Source organism: Balaenoptera borealis (assembly GCF_965194805.1).
Source record: "Balaenoptera borealis genome assembly, chromosome: 1".
Classification (NCBI taxonomy): Eukaryota; Metazoa; Chordata; class Mammalia; order Artiodactyla; family Balaenopteridae; genus Balaenoptera; species Balaenoptera borealis.
In genome coordinates, this window is record NC_138860.1 from 154,673,187 (window position 1) to 154,687,688 (window position 14,502).

The 14,502-nt window shown below is 49.8% G+C and overlaps 1 protein-coding gene across 3 annotated transcripts in view; it reads left to right on the plus strand.

The window, feature by feature from the left end:
• The window catches only part of TRABD2B (TraB domain containing 2B), a 221,111-nt gene that overhangs the window by 35,078 nt on the left and 171,531 nt on the right, over nucleotides 1-14,502 (plus strand). The gene's annotated exons all lie outside the window — the stretch shown is intronic.

Below are 14,502 nucleotides of genomic sequence, written 5' to 3' on the forward strand. Positions count from 1 at the left end.
TGGAACTCAGATTGTCCAAGCGTCTGCAGTCATTTGAACACGTAAAGGGAGGCTGAGCCATTTACTGGAAAGAGCACTGAAGTCAGGGGTACAGCTCTACTCAGCCACCGACCCCAGACTAAGTAAGGGAAGAAGAAATTCAGTTTTCTAAGTGTCTTCTGAAGCCAAGCATAAGGCTTGGCACTTTCACAAACAGCATTTTGTTTCATGAATCCACAGAGCAACCTTGGGATACTGACTTATGTACTGATTCATCAGCTTCGTTTTATTTAATAATATCGGGCAACTCACAGAGGTGAAGTAACTAGCTCAAGCCGGTAAGTTACAGGTTGCCTGATTGTGTGTTTCTTGTATGTCACCGAGACTGATTTTCTTCTAAGTGCAGAGCTGTGTTAGATATCTGGCCGTCCCACAGCCCTGGAGGCCTGTGGAACTAGAAGAGGTTTGCTTTTGTCTGAAAAGAGGCAAGAGTGAGCCTTCTAGAGTGCGAAGGAGTGTCCTGTGTCCTGTTGAGCCCTGTGATTGTAAGAGCAAAGGACCGTGTGACTTGAATACACAGTATTAGGCCAAACTCGGCCTTGGATGCCTGGAAACATTTGACATGATGTCATGAAAAGCTATGAAAGTGTCTCTCCAAAACTCCAAGAGAGGAATTAGGCTTTTGCACATACGTATGTATTCAATTTTCAGCTGTCCTGATTTCTCTCAAAGAGCCGCTGGCTCTTCCTTGGAGTTGGTCCAGGCCCCTCTGTGCTGCATCTGCACTGGGACAAGTCCTGCGTGCCCGCCTCCTTTTGTCCCATTTTTTCCTGGGCTCTTAGGGCTGTCCTCTGTGGCGTTTTTCAATTACGCACGGTCAGGGACTAAGAAAAATAGAGCAAAGCAAACACTGCCCCAGCCCTGTGTGATAGCAGGGGATTGCTGAGTGGCCTATGGATTGAGCAGGAACCTGGGTGGGGTAAGGAGTGAGGACCCGACAGAGCCCCTTTGCTGTCACTGCGGAATGAGAGGATACCCAGGCTGTCCCCCTCGGAGTTAACAGCAGAAAAAGCCCAGAAGACACAGACTGGACCTGCCCTTGGGGAGGTCACGGTGTCCCCCAGGCAGGAGACAAGTCACGTGGGAGAGCAGTTATATAAATATAAGAGTAGGGTCATTCTCTCACTCATCAGGGTCTCAGCAAATCCTGAGTGAGCAGAGACAGGCGCCGACTGCACGAGCCCCGGGGATGGCTCTGCCCTCCGCACTGCGCATCCCGTCCTGGAGGGGCTCACCAGGTAGTGGGAGAGACAGACATGCACAGGAGTCCCGGGGTGGGTGGTGGGTGGGGAGACAGAGTGTGCCCGAGGGCCTTGGGTGCCCGGAAAGAGTCCTAGAGGAGGAGGAGTTTGACTTAAGGAGTAGAGGGGAAAGTGTCTTAGATACAGGGGACAACAGCCAATGAATAGGCGGGACCAGAGGCCTGGAGCTGACCGATGGACTCTGGTGAGGGGCGAGTGTAGGTGTGGGGCGAGTGTAGGTGTGGCTGCCCTCTGTGCCCCACCTAAGGGCCGCCTCATGTCTTTGCCTGGGGTCTAAGTGGAGCCCAGCTGTCAGGACGGGCACCAGAGACTATAAGGAGTGCTAGGTTTGGGGAGGCGGGAGTGAGCTGGGAGGCTTCCTGGAGGCGGAGGTAAACCTGGGGCTTCAGTGACGGGGAGGGTTTAGACAAGTAGGAAGGAGAGCAGGGCGGGCACCTGATAGGAGCATAGAACCAGGGCCAGATGGGAACACAGACATGGTGGGGCCTCAGGCTGAGGGGGACCTCATGGTGGCATGTGGCACAATGTCCGGCACCTTCCGATGAGGCTGTAGCTCACTTCTCCGAGGGGCAGTGAGTACAGGAGAGGAATCCTGGGGTCAAGAGAAGGCTCCTGTCGTGCTGAGTGTCTGAGCAGGGTGACTGCTCCACGCCGCAGTTTGACCACCTGGCAAACAAGGATGCTGGGGAGACCTCTGGCACCCTGTGATTACCTTGCCTTATGACCTTGAGCGAGACACGTCACTTCTGGGACTCAGCTGCCTGGTTTATCAAGTGGGGGGAGTGGGGCCCTGCTGCTCCGTCACCTAGCTGAGCATCTGGGAGGATGGCGCAGACGGTGCCGGTGCAATCACTCCAGAGCAAACCTCCCACAAACATGAGGGTCAGGGGATGCTGGGACCTTTTCTGACCTGGTCCCACCGGGGACTGCCCATCTGCTTTCCTGCAGCCAGGCCCCGCCCCCTCCTGTGATGTGTTTCCCCACCCTCTCCACCACTGGTCCCCTTGGGTTCGAGGACAGCACAGCCCACCAGCTCCGCCTCACATCTGGAGGGACTTCCTCAGGCCGCTGCCCGGAGCCTGCCCCCTGCAGACTCGTCCACGCACCTGGCAATGAGAACGCAGGCGGGCCCACCTGGCATGGGAGATGCTCGCCCTGGGAGGATGGCGGCCAGTCTGCTCTGGGCCCAGGGTCCTGGCTCTGGCGAGCTGAGCTCACCGAGGTTTATTTATTTATCATTTGTTTGGAGCGAAATGGAAGAGAATCAAATCCAATGGGCTGTTTTAGCAGCAGTCGGTGGAAAGAAAGCCATGTCTGTTTCTCCCAAAAGAATCCCTCGCATTGTGACCCCTGGCCCCTCGGTTGGGTTTCGGCAGACAATGCCCTCCTTTCTCCCTGTGCCCGACAGCTCACCCCCGCCTGCCCGCCCGCCTGTCTGCCCTTGGTCCAGTGGGCCTGCCGCTGCCCGCTTGACTTGGCTGCTAGGAAGGAAGGGAAGGAGACGCCTGGGGCCCTGGCTGATCAGTCCCGCCCAGCCTAGCAGGCCCCGCACGTCTTCTGGGCTGCCATGCCCCTGTGATCCCTCAGATCCTCTACTTGGAGCCCTAGTCCATTGATGTGTGTTGAGGGCATGCTCTGTGCCAGGAACTGTGCCCACAGAAGTGATGCCCTCCTCCCCGCTGGAGTGAGGCCCGGGGTTTAGGTCTCAGGTGAGCCCCAGCAGCCCTCTCGCCACTGCCATTTCACAGATGGGGAAACGGAGCCTCTAAGTGGGTAGACACCTTGCCAAGTTCACACATCCAAGTGTTGGTGGCTGAGGTTGGGGGGGGTGTCTTTCTGCCACTCTGGGTGGGTCAGCAGAGGCTGAGGGTGACCGAGGCAGCCTCTGCAGCTGACCTCAGCCACCTTCCTGCCTGTCTGCAGGCTTCTTCTCTCGCTCCTCCTGTAACCTGGCAAAACCTCTCATCACACACAGAATAGAACCAGACCTGGCCCCTACCTGATCTGGTCCCCGTCTGCCTCTCCAGCTTCACCAGATGCTTCTCCCTTGCTTTCCCCTCGCTGGCCTCACTCCGTGTTTGCTGTTTCTTCAGCTCCCCAAACTCATTTCTGTCTCAGGGCCTTTGCACTTGCAGCTCATCTGCCCACAGCTCTCTCCGCTGGTGTTGGCGTGACTGGTCCTTGACATGTGAGGGGGCCACTGGGTTTAAATGGTCTCCCCCACCCACACTCCTTAACTGCTTACCTTCCTCTCCCTTCCTTTGTCTCATCTGTCCCTTCCTGAAATCACAGTGTTTATGTGTGTGCTTGTTGTTGTAGTTCTGTCTCTCCCACTATGATATAAGCCCCATGCCTGGCCCATTCCACGAGCTTTGGTAAATATATGTATTTTTTTTTTTAAGATTTTTTTTTGATGTGGACCATTTTTAAAGCCTTTTTTGAATTTGTTGCAATGTTGCTTCTGTTTTTATGTTTTGGTTTTTTGGCCATGAGGCATGTGGGATCTTAGCTCCCCGACCAGGGATCAAACCCAAACCCCCTGCATTGGAAGGGGAAGTCTTAACCACTGGACCGCCAGGGAAGTCCCCAAGTATATGTATTTTTTTTGAATGAATGAATGAATGAAATCCAAAATGTTGTGTCTTGATTTGCAGGGACTTTTTCTCAGAATATTTTACTGTTTCCTCTAGTACATTTCTGGGACCTTGGGGACACAGGTCTGAAGAACCTTGGCTTAGAAAGATATAGTCATAGGGGAGACTGCTGGGGAGAGGCAGCAGAGTTGGGCAGAGAAGTTAGGTGACCAGGCTTCAGAGTCAAACGGACTGTGGGACTGTAGGCTCTCTGCCTCAGTTTCCTCATCTGTAAAATGGGACTGATGATAGTACTGCCCTCAAGGACTGTTTTAAGGCATAAATCGTTTAATACATAAAAAGCACTTAGAATAATGCCTGGCATTATTATATTATAATATATTAGTATTAGCAAGCATTACATTAGTGTTATCAACTATTACTGTTGTTGCTATTATTTATTAGCTATTTTTACTGGCAGTAGTAGTAGTAGTACAGTTATTATTTGAGCTCAGCTCTGACATTTACAAGTCATGTATCCTTATATTAGTCACCTAACCTCCCTAAGCCTCAGTTTTCTCACTTATAAAGTAGGGTTAATGGTAGTCTAGTAGCCTCATAGATTTGTCATGAGGATGTAATGAAAAAATGCACATCAACTGCTTAGTCAAGTCATGGGAGCTGGACACTTAATGGCCAGAAGGAGGGAGACTCAGGGTGAGAGAGAGGGGTGAGGAGGCTTGGCCGGAGGTGGGATGGGGCCAACAAGAGGGGGTGATTTAGAGGCAGAGACACGGGGAGCACAAGTAACCAGGAGGAATGAGAACATCATGAAATTTCGAGGGAGGAATACAGAGATTAAGGAGCCAAAAAAGAGGGAAGGGAGAGAGGCCGTCTTATTCTGTCACTTTGGGGAGCTCTTGGAACCTTATGGAGGGGTAGGAATTTTGCATTCTTCTTCCCAAAACACCAAGTGCTAAGAATTTGGGATGAGGTCTTTGAGCTGGGCTTCCTCTCTGTCACCCTCCTGAAAATCCAAATATGGTTCTCTTTTTCAAATCCAAGGAGTAGAGAGAGAGAGTCAGGGATGTCTACATATTTGGGGTTTAAATCTGAAGGCTGTCCTCTACACCTGACTCCTGTCCCCTTGCCCTTTGGTCAGGGGCATCAGGAGGTGAAAGGGTGATGTCCTGAGAGAAGTGAATTCACCACCTGGTACTCCAGGGACTGCAGGTTGCCTGGGGCGACAGCTTTGGAAGCTTAATGTTGGACTCAACTCCTTTTACCTTTCACAACGCCATTTTGCTTACGGGCCTTTAGCTGGTCTATCTGCTCCCCCTGAAGGATGTCCCTGGTAGGCCGTCACCCAGGGAAGGCTTTTAGGATAACCTTTGCCCCAAGTCCTGAGTCCTTGTTCCCACTATCCCAGAGCCCACCCCCAATGTTCATAGTCTTTGACCCAAGACTGGAGAGCCTGTGTTATCAGGATTTCAAAACTTTTGACCTCAAGATTCCAAAGCCCATGGCCCTCAAATTCCAGAATTTTGGTTGCCTCAGTTTTTAAAACCTGTCACCAAAGTCCCAGAGCCTTTCAGGTGCCTATCTGACTTCACATCCATACCTTCTGGTCTGCCCGGTCCCTGCCTTCCTGCCCCTGGCAGAATCCTGGACCAGGAATCAGGTCTGGTCCGGGGACTTCTGGTCGACTGGGCATAATCACCAACAAGCTGTTCACTTGGTTGAGCCTCGGTTTCCTCACCTATAAAATTCGGGTAACAAACAACCTCAGAGGGTGCTTGTGAAGACTGGGAAGATAACGTGTTGGAAAGGAAAGTGCTTCACAGATGTGACCTATTCCTGTTTCGGTGCCTGTCAGCCCTGCTCAGTGTCAGCATCGTGACACTGGAAGATCCAACTACGTGCCCTGCTTGTCTCGGCTTTCATTTGCTCCGTGGGCCATGTCCACCCTTGCTGTTTACCGAGAAATTTTTTTTTTTAATTATTTATTTATTTATTTATTTATTTTCGGCTGTGTTGGGTCTTCGTTTCTGTGAGGGCTTTCTCTAGTTGCGGCAAGCGGGGACCACTCTTCATCGTGGTGCACGGGCCTCTAACTATCGCGGCCTCTCTTGTTGCGGAGCACAGGCTCCAGATGCGCAGGCTCAGTAGTTGTGGCTCACGGGCCTAGTTGCTCCGCGGCATGTGGGATCTTCCCAGACCAGGGCTCGAACCCGTGTCCCCTGCATTGGCAGGCAGATTCTGAACCACTGCGCCACCAGGGAAGCCCCTTACTGAGATTTTTAACTCAATCTACTCCCTGGCTCCTCCAGCCCTCTCTCCTGGTTTCACTCTTTCCCTGCTTTCCTGTGCATTTTCCAAGAGTGCCCAAGTCAGGATTAATCCCTCCCTGCTTTCTCCCCCTCCATTCATGCCTCTATCCTGGTACTCTCCACAGTTGCTCTGTATGCAAGTTATACCTCTATGTGTTAACTATGTTGTTATGCCGATTACCTCCTGTCCCCTGTCACTCGTGGGTCTTTGGTGTCTAACAGCATTGGCTGACCTCCGACCAGGCTGCTGGCCTTTCTGAATCTTAATTCCTCACTGTTAACACGGGGAAAGGAACACATACCTCACAGAGTTGCAGTGATTAGCAGTGAGCAGAATATTAGGCTTAAAGCGTTTAAAGTAGCTGGCGCTTAGTAGGTACTCATAAATATTAGGAGAGATGACAAAATAAGGTGAGAAGAACATAAACTTTGAACCTGGGTTCAAACCACAGCTGTGCCCCTTGAGTGTTGTGTGACTTCAGGCAGGCTACTTAACTCTCCCAAGCCTCAACCTTCTCATCCTTAAAATCCTTCAAACTGGCACAACAGGATTGCAGCAACATCTTGTGCTAATATTAGTAAAATCCACGGAAAAGAGTAGGCGCTCAGTAAATGGTACCTTTTATTATTGTTTCTCTTTACCTCCTTAGGGAAGAAACCTAGTCTTATTTTTTTTTGCACCCCCTTGGGCTGTTGTCTATAGCACAATGTGACCTCTGAAGTGAATCAAATTAGCAAAACTGATAAATCAGATGGAAGAGACGACAAAGAGGAATGAAAGGGAAAATATAAAGCTTTGAGAGGATGGAGGAGGGAACGCTTCCCAACTCATTTCCTAACCTTATGAAGCCATTATTATGCTGATACCAACACCATACAAAGACATTACAAGAAAACTATAGAGCGGACCTTCTTGTGTCATGAATGTGGACAGATGCAAAAATTCTCAACAAAATATCAGCCAGTCAGATCTAGCCTATATAAAAAGGATAATACGTCATGACTAAGTGGGAGGTCATCCTGGGATTACAAGGCTGGTTTAATGTTCAAAAGTTCATCAATGTAATTTACCACATCAGCAGACTAAACCAGAAACCCTGGTATGATCATCTCAATAGATGCAGAAAAAGCCTTTGTCAAAATTCAACACTGTTCATGGTAAAAACTCTCAGTAAACTGGGATTAGAAGGGAGCTTTCTTGATCTAGTAAAGGACATCTACAGAAAACCTACAACTAACATCAAACATGATGGTGAAAATTGAACACTTTTCCCTAAGATCAGGAACTAGTCAAATCACATATCTGAAAAAGGACTGTATCCAGAATACGTAAAGAACTTTCAAAACTCAGTAATAAGAAAACAAATATAATTTAATAATGAGCAAAATATTTGGATACTTAAGATACACGGATGGCAAATAAGCACATTAAAAAAATTGCTTAACAGCTTTAGTCATTAGGAAAATGCTCATTAAAACTACAATGAGGTACTAGTGCATGCTGATTAGAATGGCTACGATTAAAACTGACAATACCAAGTGTTGGCAAGTTGGCGAGTTTATGGAGCGACTGCAGCTCTCATATGTTGCTGCTGGGAAAGCAAAGTGGTACAACCACTCTGTAAAACAGTTTTGCAGTTTCTTATAAAGTTAAACACTTGCCACAACCGGAAATCCCACTGCTAAGTGTTTATCCAAATGAAATCAAAATCTCTCTTCACGCAGAAACTGTACACAAATGTTTATAGTGGCTTTATCTGGAATAACCCCGAGGTGGAAACAACCCAAATGTCCCTAAACTGAGGAATTGATACACAAACTGTGGTATGTCCACAAGATGGAACACTGCTCAGTAATGAAAAGGAGAGAACTCCTGAGGCAGACAACACAGGTGAGCTCAAATGCATTATGCTGAGTGAGAGAAGTCAGACTCAAAAGGCTGCAGACTGTGTGATGCATTTCTATGACATTCTGGAAAGGGAAAAACCAGAGGGACAGAAAACAGCAGCAGCTGTCGGGGGTAGGGGTGGGATGGGTTTACTGCAAAGGATGCAGGAGAATTCTTTGGAGTGTTGGAACTCCTTTCTATCTCAACTTGGGCGGTTACGTGACTGTATGGGTTTGTCAAAACACATACACTATACGCGTAAAAGGGTGCATTTAACTGTATGTAAACTGTGTCTTAATAATGAAAAAAATAAAGCCCCAAGACCAGGTTAGTAAAGCTTTAAGGTCTCTAGAGGAGGCGAATGGCATGCAGATATTGTTGGACCTGGTAAATCCTGCCTTTCTCAGGTTTTTTCCCAAACCCTCTTCCTCTCAGACTACATCCCTGTTCAATCCAAGATTTTGCTCTGGAGTTTCACCATCCCCCTGGAGCAGGGCAGCAGCCTCCTGGTGGCCCTCCCGGCCTTCCCGCCTTCCACCCCTGCACATGCTGCCCCAGGATCTAAAATGGAAACGCACACACAGAGCCCCTCCTTTCAAAGGCTCCCCCTGGCCTGTGCTGTGAGGTCTGAATCCATCCCATAGCCCGCAGGGCCCTCCCGCATCAGCTCCCTCCACCCCCGACTCCCCCAGCCCTTCCTAAGAGCCAGAACACTGAACTACTTTGTATTTGCTGCCCAAGTCAGACTTGGGCCCACCTCGGTGGCCTTGGGGGGCTCTTCCCTCTTCCAGGAATTCCAGCCCCCTCTATTCTGTCTCCTCAACCTCCGAGGCCCCCCTGAGACGCTCCCTCCTGAGGAGCCCTCCCGGGACAGAGCAGCACACCTCCTCCTCGGCGTTCCTGTCAGCCCACTTGTGACATCTCTGACTGTGGGGGGCCACGGCTGTGCGCCGCTCTCGGCACCCAGGCCTCCAGCAGCAGCGCCTTGGGGATCTGCCCCGTGAAGCCGAGTCTGCGCCCTTGCCAGGCGGCCCCAGTCAGTAGAGTACAGCGTTTGTGCTAGGACAGAGCATCTACCTCTGACTTGGCTTCTGTTTCCCGGAGGACTTCTTGGTTATTCTGTTTTTCTTGTTGGTCTTTACTTCTCCCTCCACTGGCTCTTAATTCGTGCATTTATTCATTCATTCCGCAGATACTTCTCGAGGCCCACCATCCACAGCTCAGTGCCAGGGCTGCTCTCTTCCCGCTACACCCAGCTGCATCTTCCTTATCTGCCTTTGCCTCACACCCCTCACAGTCACACACAGCCATTCCAAGTCCTGTGGCCCCTTCATTCCTGGCACACGCATTCCTGGGTCTTGCAATGCCGTCTCTTACACCCTAGGTAGCTTCCTAGGTGAGGAACACCTGCCCCCGGTGACGGCTCACGACAGTGCATAGCATATGTTAGGGTGCAGAAATTATGAGTTGAGTGAGTGACTTTCATGTGACTTGTCAGGATTGATTAGAAGAGGTAATGTGTGTAAAGCAACAAGAATGTGGCCTGGCAAGCAGTAGGTGCATGGTAAATGAGCATGGTTAATTTCCAGTAAATTCCATTTGATGGCATATCTCACAAATTGGAGCTGATGTTTCCTTCTGTTGTATTCTGTGACTTTTTTTTCCTTGATGCATCACACGTAGAGCTGGGAAAGAAAGAGATGGTGAAAGCTGCATTGTGTTATGTCTTTCCTGAGACACAGGACACAAATGTGCAGGCCGCATGGGGTGGTAACACACGGGTCTTGATTCAGGAGACCTAAGTGGCTAGCTGGCGGCCCTGCCAATAGCTTGATAATTGATCCTGTCCTTCTCTGGTCCTCAGTTTCACCATCTGTCATAGAGAATCAGACTCTAGTTTCCATAACCCTTCAGAACTAAGGTTCTGCAATAAGGCCCAGAACCAATAGAAATGAACTTGTATTTGCTTTTTGTTTTGAGATTATTTTTGCGTTTTCCGCTTCCCACCTCCTTTCTCCAGGAAAGCTGAGAGTTCATCAGATTGACTTGTAATAGCAGAAAGCAGATGCTCAATAAACACCTTATAACTTGATATTAATTACATTTTACAGTTTACCTGTGAAGGAACATAGGTATCTTTCACCCACATTTGAAATTTCTTGCCAAAAGTGGGGGAAGAAAACTAACATGTATTAATCACTGGTTGTGTGCCAGTGTCCTAGTGTAGAGACTTTGTGTGCATGTCTGCATTGAACCTTACGAACCCCATTCTGGGGTAGCCAGAGTTATCCTCATGTTTTTGACTTGGAAACCAAGACTCAAAGAGAGCAAGAAACTTTCCCAAAGGCTTGGAATGACCAAATGATTGGATTTTTGAACCCACCGCTCCCTGGCTCCAAAGCTTGTGCTCTTCTTGCTTTTAGGTTAATTGCTTTTTCCTTCAGGATTTCAAAAAAAGAAAACAAAAACCCAATAAAATGTTTAAAATACTTAGAAACGACAAGTCAGTGAATGCTTGGGCATAGAGAGTAAGACGCGTGAGCTCTCAAGTAGCCCGCCTAGTTTAAATCCCACCTGTGCCCCTACTAGCCTTCCTGTCTTGGGCAAGTTCCTCAACCTCCTCTGCCTCCATCTCTTCATCTGTAAAATGATTATAACAGTAGTAACTACCTCCTAGGCTGTTATAAATATTAAATAAGTTAATTTGCATAGAGATCTTGTAGTAGTGCCTGCCTGGCACCTCGTAAATATGCAATAAGCGTTGGGAATTATTATCATTATTATTATCGTTGTCAGAGTTATTTCGATCCAAGCCTGGGATCCGGTGGATTTCTGCTGGCTCTTCTGCTCTGGAGCGCACTAGGTGGGTGGCAAGGGATGTCCTTCTGGAGAGTGTCGCCATAGCTGCTAGGCTGCAGTCCAGCCCGTGCAATTCACGGAGAGGAACAACGTTAGCGCCTGAGCCCTGCTTGGCCTGGGAGACGAGAGTTTCCAGGAGTAGTGCTTGATTGTTGCTGGAGCAGGACCCTGAAAATGTATAAACACCCCAGCTGTGGAGATACTGCCTCCCCTGCTCCGGCCCCTTCACCCCAGCCCTGGCCCTGCTCTGTCTTAAGTGCTTAAGTGCTCTGGGCTGCTGAGCCCAGGAAATGCCCTGCTTATTCTCCAGGAGAGCAGGGGGCTTTGCTCAGCGGAGGCGGAGAGCGTGACACGTGAGCGGCATAGCAGGAGCTCTTGGCATCCCCAGTGAATCGGGGAGTCTGAGGACAAAAGGGGCCAGAAGAAGTCATTTCAGACCAGTTCTCCAACACAGGTGGGACTAAGTCTGGTTGCATCACCTCCTCCCCCTCATAGTGTTCCTTCATTCATTGGACAAACATTTCCTGAGCTCCTGTTTTGCACCAGGCCATACAAAGTTAATAAGTATTACTTTGACAATGGTATACTATTGACTAACATTGAACACTTGTAATATTCCAGGCGCCGTTCTAAAAACTTCCTAATTGTGAATTCATTTAATCCTCACACTAAAACCCAGTGGGTAAATTCTAGGATTATCTCTATTTTGTAGATGAGGAAAACAGAGAGGTGAAATAATTCATCCAGGGTCACACAGATGGTGTGTGGCAGAGAAGGGACTCAAATCCAAGTAGCTGGGCTTCAGAGCTGCCGCGCCATCGGCCTCGCAGGAGATGAAGGCAGGCCTGTTCATCAGCCCTCTCTCATGCCTTCTTTCAGCCTCCCGACAGCCCTGAGAGGTAGGCAAGGATCATTGGCCTAGTTTATAAACTGGGGGACCAGAGTGAAATGACGTGACCGGGTTCACGCATCTAGTTCATGGTCCGATTAAATTGGAACTCAGGTCTCCTGGCTCTTAAGGTGGTTTATTTTTTCCTGCACCAGGCTGCCTGTGTGTGTACCTGGGTGTTTGTGCGTGATCGCAGGTGTCTGCAGGTGTGTACATGAATGTGTGTGTGTGCTGGCAGGCACACGTTTCTCTGTGTGCATGCACGTGCATGCATGGGTGTGCAGGTGTGTATGTGTGTTAGGAGGGGGTGGGTAGCTGATGGAAACTCTGAAGGATTCTGACCTGAGGACCTCGGCATGCATCCTGGCTCTACCACCGGGGTTCTGGGACCGTACCAGGTCCCTTCCCTTCTCCCCTCTCCCCAGCCCCAGAGTTAGGGTGAGTGATGGGCAAGGAGGGTCCCAGAGGTTTTGCCCTTCTCTGGCACTCTCTGCGGCTGAGAGGCCATGGTAAGCAGGGAGGGGCTGGGCCCAGGGAGGCTGCACCGAGGAGGTGCCCCCAGGACAAAATGTTGGGACCGAGACAGACAGCCGGAGTAGGGAAGAGTGGGCAGAGAGTGTCATTCATACGCCCAACTGCTCTCCTGGGCTGGAGTCCAGGAATAGCTGTGGTGAGAACTACATTTTTAAAGTGGGTCTTAATGTTTTTCACTGCTGGAAAATATGCCATTATGGGCATTTTTCTCCTCCAAATTCCTGGACCTCCATGCCCCCCAAGCTCCCCTCCCACACTGCTCACTTTATTTCTCTCTGACGAAGCCTGTCTATTTTTATTCCTGAGCGCCGCCCCCGTCCCTTAGCTGCGCACGGAAGAGCCGGCTCAGGTCTTGTTGCTGTCTGTGGCGGGGACCTGTGGCGGGGGCGGTGTGACTCGGCTCACCACTGGGCAGCGGCCTAGGGAGACAGCCTGTGGCATAAGCGGACAGGGCACAGGCGCAGGGCGCAGGAGGCTTCCAGGGCTGGCACTGCTGCTCTCCAGTTCGCTAGAGGAAACGTGTAGTGACTGTCGCCCTGGGAGACCGCAGTGACACAGTGGTTGGCATATGGCCTGTGCTTCAGATAGACGCAGTCAGCCCCAGCTCAGTTTTTTCCAGGTGTGCAAAGCTGGGCAGGCTCCTCTGTCTCTCTGTGACTCCATTTTCTTATGAATGAGAAGTGAGATAATAATAGTAATGAAAATAATAATGAGAACAGTAATGAGATGTTAATGAGATAATAGTACCTGTGCACAGTAACCCCCAGCATATCCCATCCGCCTTCTTATTGTTTTCGAGAGGCTCACAGCCTGACGGTGGAGCAGGGCACCGCCCACTACGTGTGCGACAAGGCAAGTGGGATCCTGCTGCACTAGAGTCCTGTAGGGCGCCAGGCGCTGGCAAGCGCCACTCACTCCTCCTGGGAGCAAGGGGAGCTTTTCCAAGGCTGCTCCTTGAAGAGTCAGAGTTGACAGAACAGTGAAGAGGCCTAAGGACATTGTAAACAAAGGAGCAGAGAGCGCTAGCACAGTCACCTGGGGGAGTGCGTGGTTCCCCGGGGCCGGGGGAAGCCACGTGTTGCTGGGATAAAGGGGGCATCAGGGATGGGTGGGAGAACAGGCTGGAAAATGAGGACCAGACTGTGATGGGCCTTCAATGACAGAGTTTTTCCTGGGGCATCGAAGCCCTGCAAGATTTTTAAACTTTGCTTGGATCTTAGAAGGACCACTCTGGGTGCAGTGTAGAAGATGGAGCAGAAAGGAGAGGCTGGAGGCAGGGAGGCCAGGGAGGAGGCTGTGGAATAGTCCAGAAGAGGGGTCCTGAAGGCCTGAGCTAGGCAGAGCTTGATACATAAGCTGCTCTGAATAGAAGTTTAGATGAGTGACTTGGAAAGGAGGAGACAGACTCTGTGTGATCTTGAGTAAGTCACTCACCCTCTGGGGGCTTCAATTTTTCCTTCTGAAACAAAGACACTGAAATAGTCTCCTGATTAATACCAGAGTTAGACTCCCAGCCTGGTTTCTCACTAGGTGAGTTACTTAACCTCTCAAAGCCACTGTGATTTTTATCCACAGAAGGGCTTAACAGTACTACCTGTCTCAGTGGGTTGTTGAGCAGATTAAAAGAGAGAACACAGACAGAACACAGCTCAGCGCCTGGCAGCTAGCAAACCTACACAACCGGCTGCTCTCATCGTTGTTGCTTATTGCTAACTTTTATTATTATTATTATCATCATCATCATTTAGAATCTTCTCCTACCATTCCATGATGATGAAATGTTTAAATAGAACTTCCCTAAGTTAGATCACAATACCCATCTTTGCATCCTCGTCCACTGCGCGCTCTAAGCCGCTCGTGGAGTGTCTGTTCTTCATTGCCATGCTGGCTTTTATTGGGCTCGCAAAACTTTTAAAAAGTCTCTGACTGCTCTTTCTATCCCATCTTCCCAAGCCAAACCCCATTCAAAGTGGAAATGATTAATTAACAGTAATTAGAGAATCTTGGGGGGCATTAGGAATTCAAGGCTCTCACTGTAAGCGCTCAGGGGTCTTGGTCCTGGTTCTCTTCCTCAATGCTGGTACCCTGCGCACCGAGGCTGGGAAGCTCTTTCCTGCCTCCCAGTAGT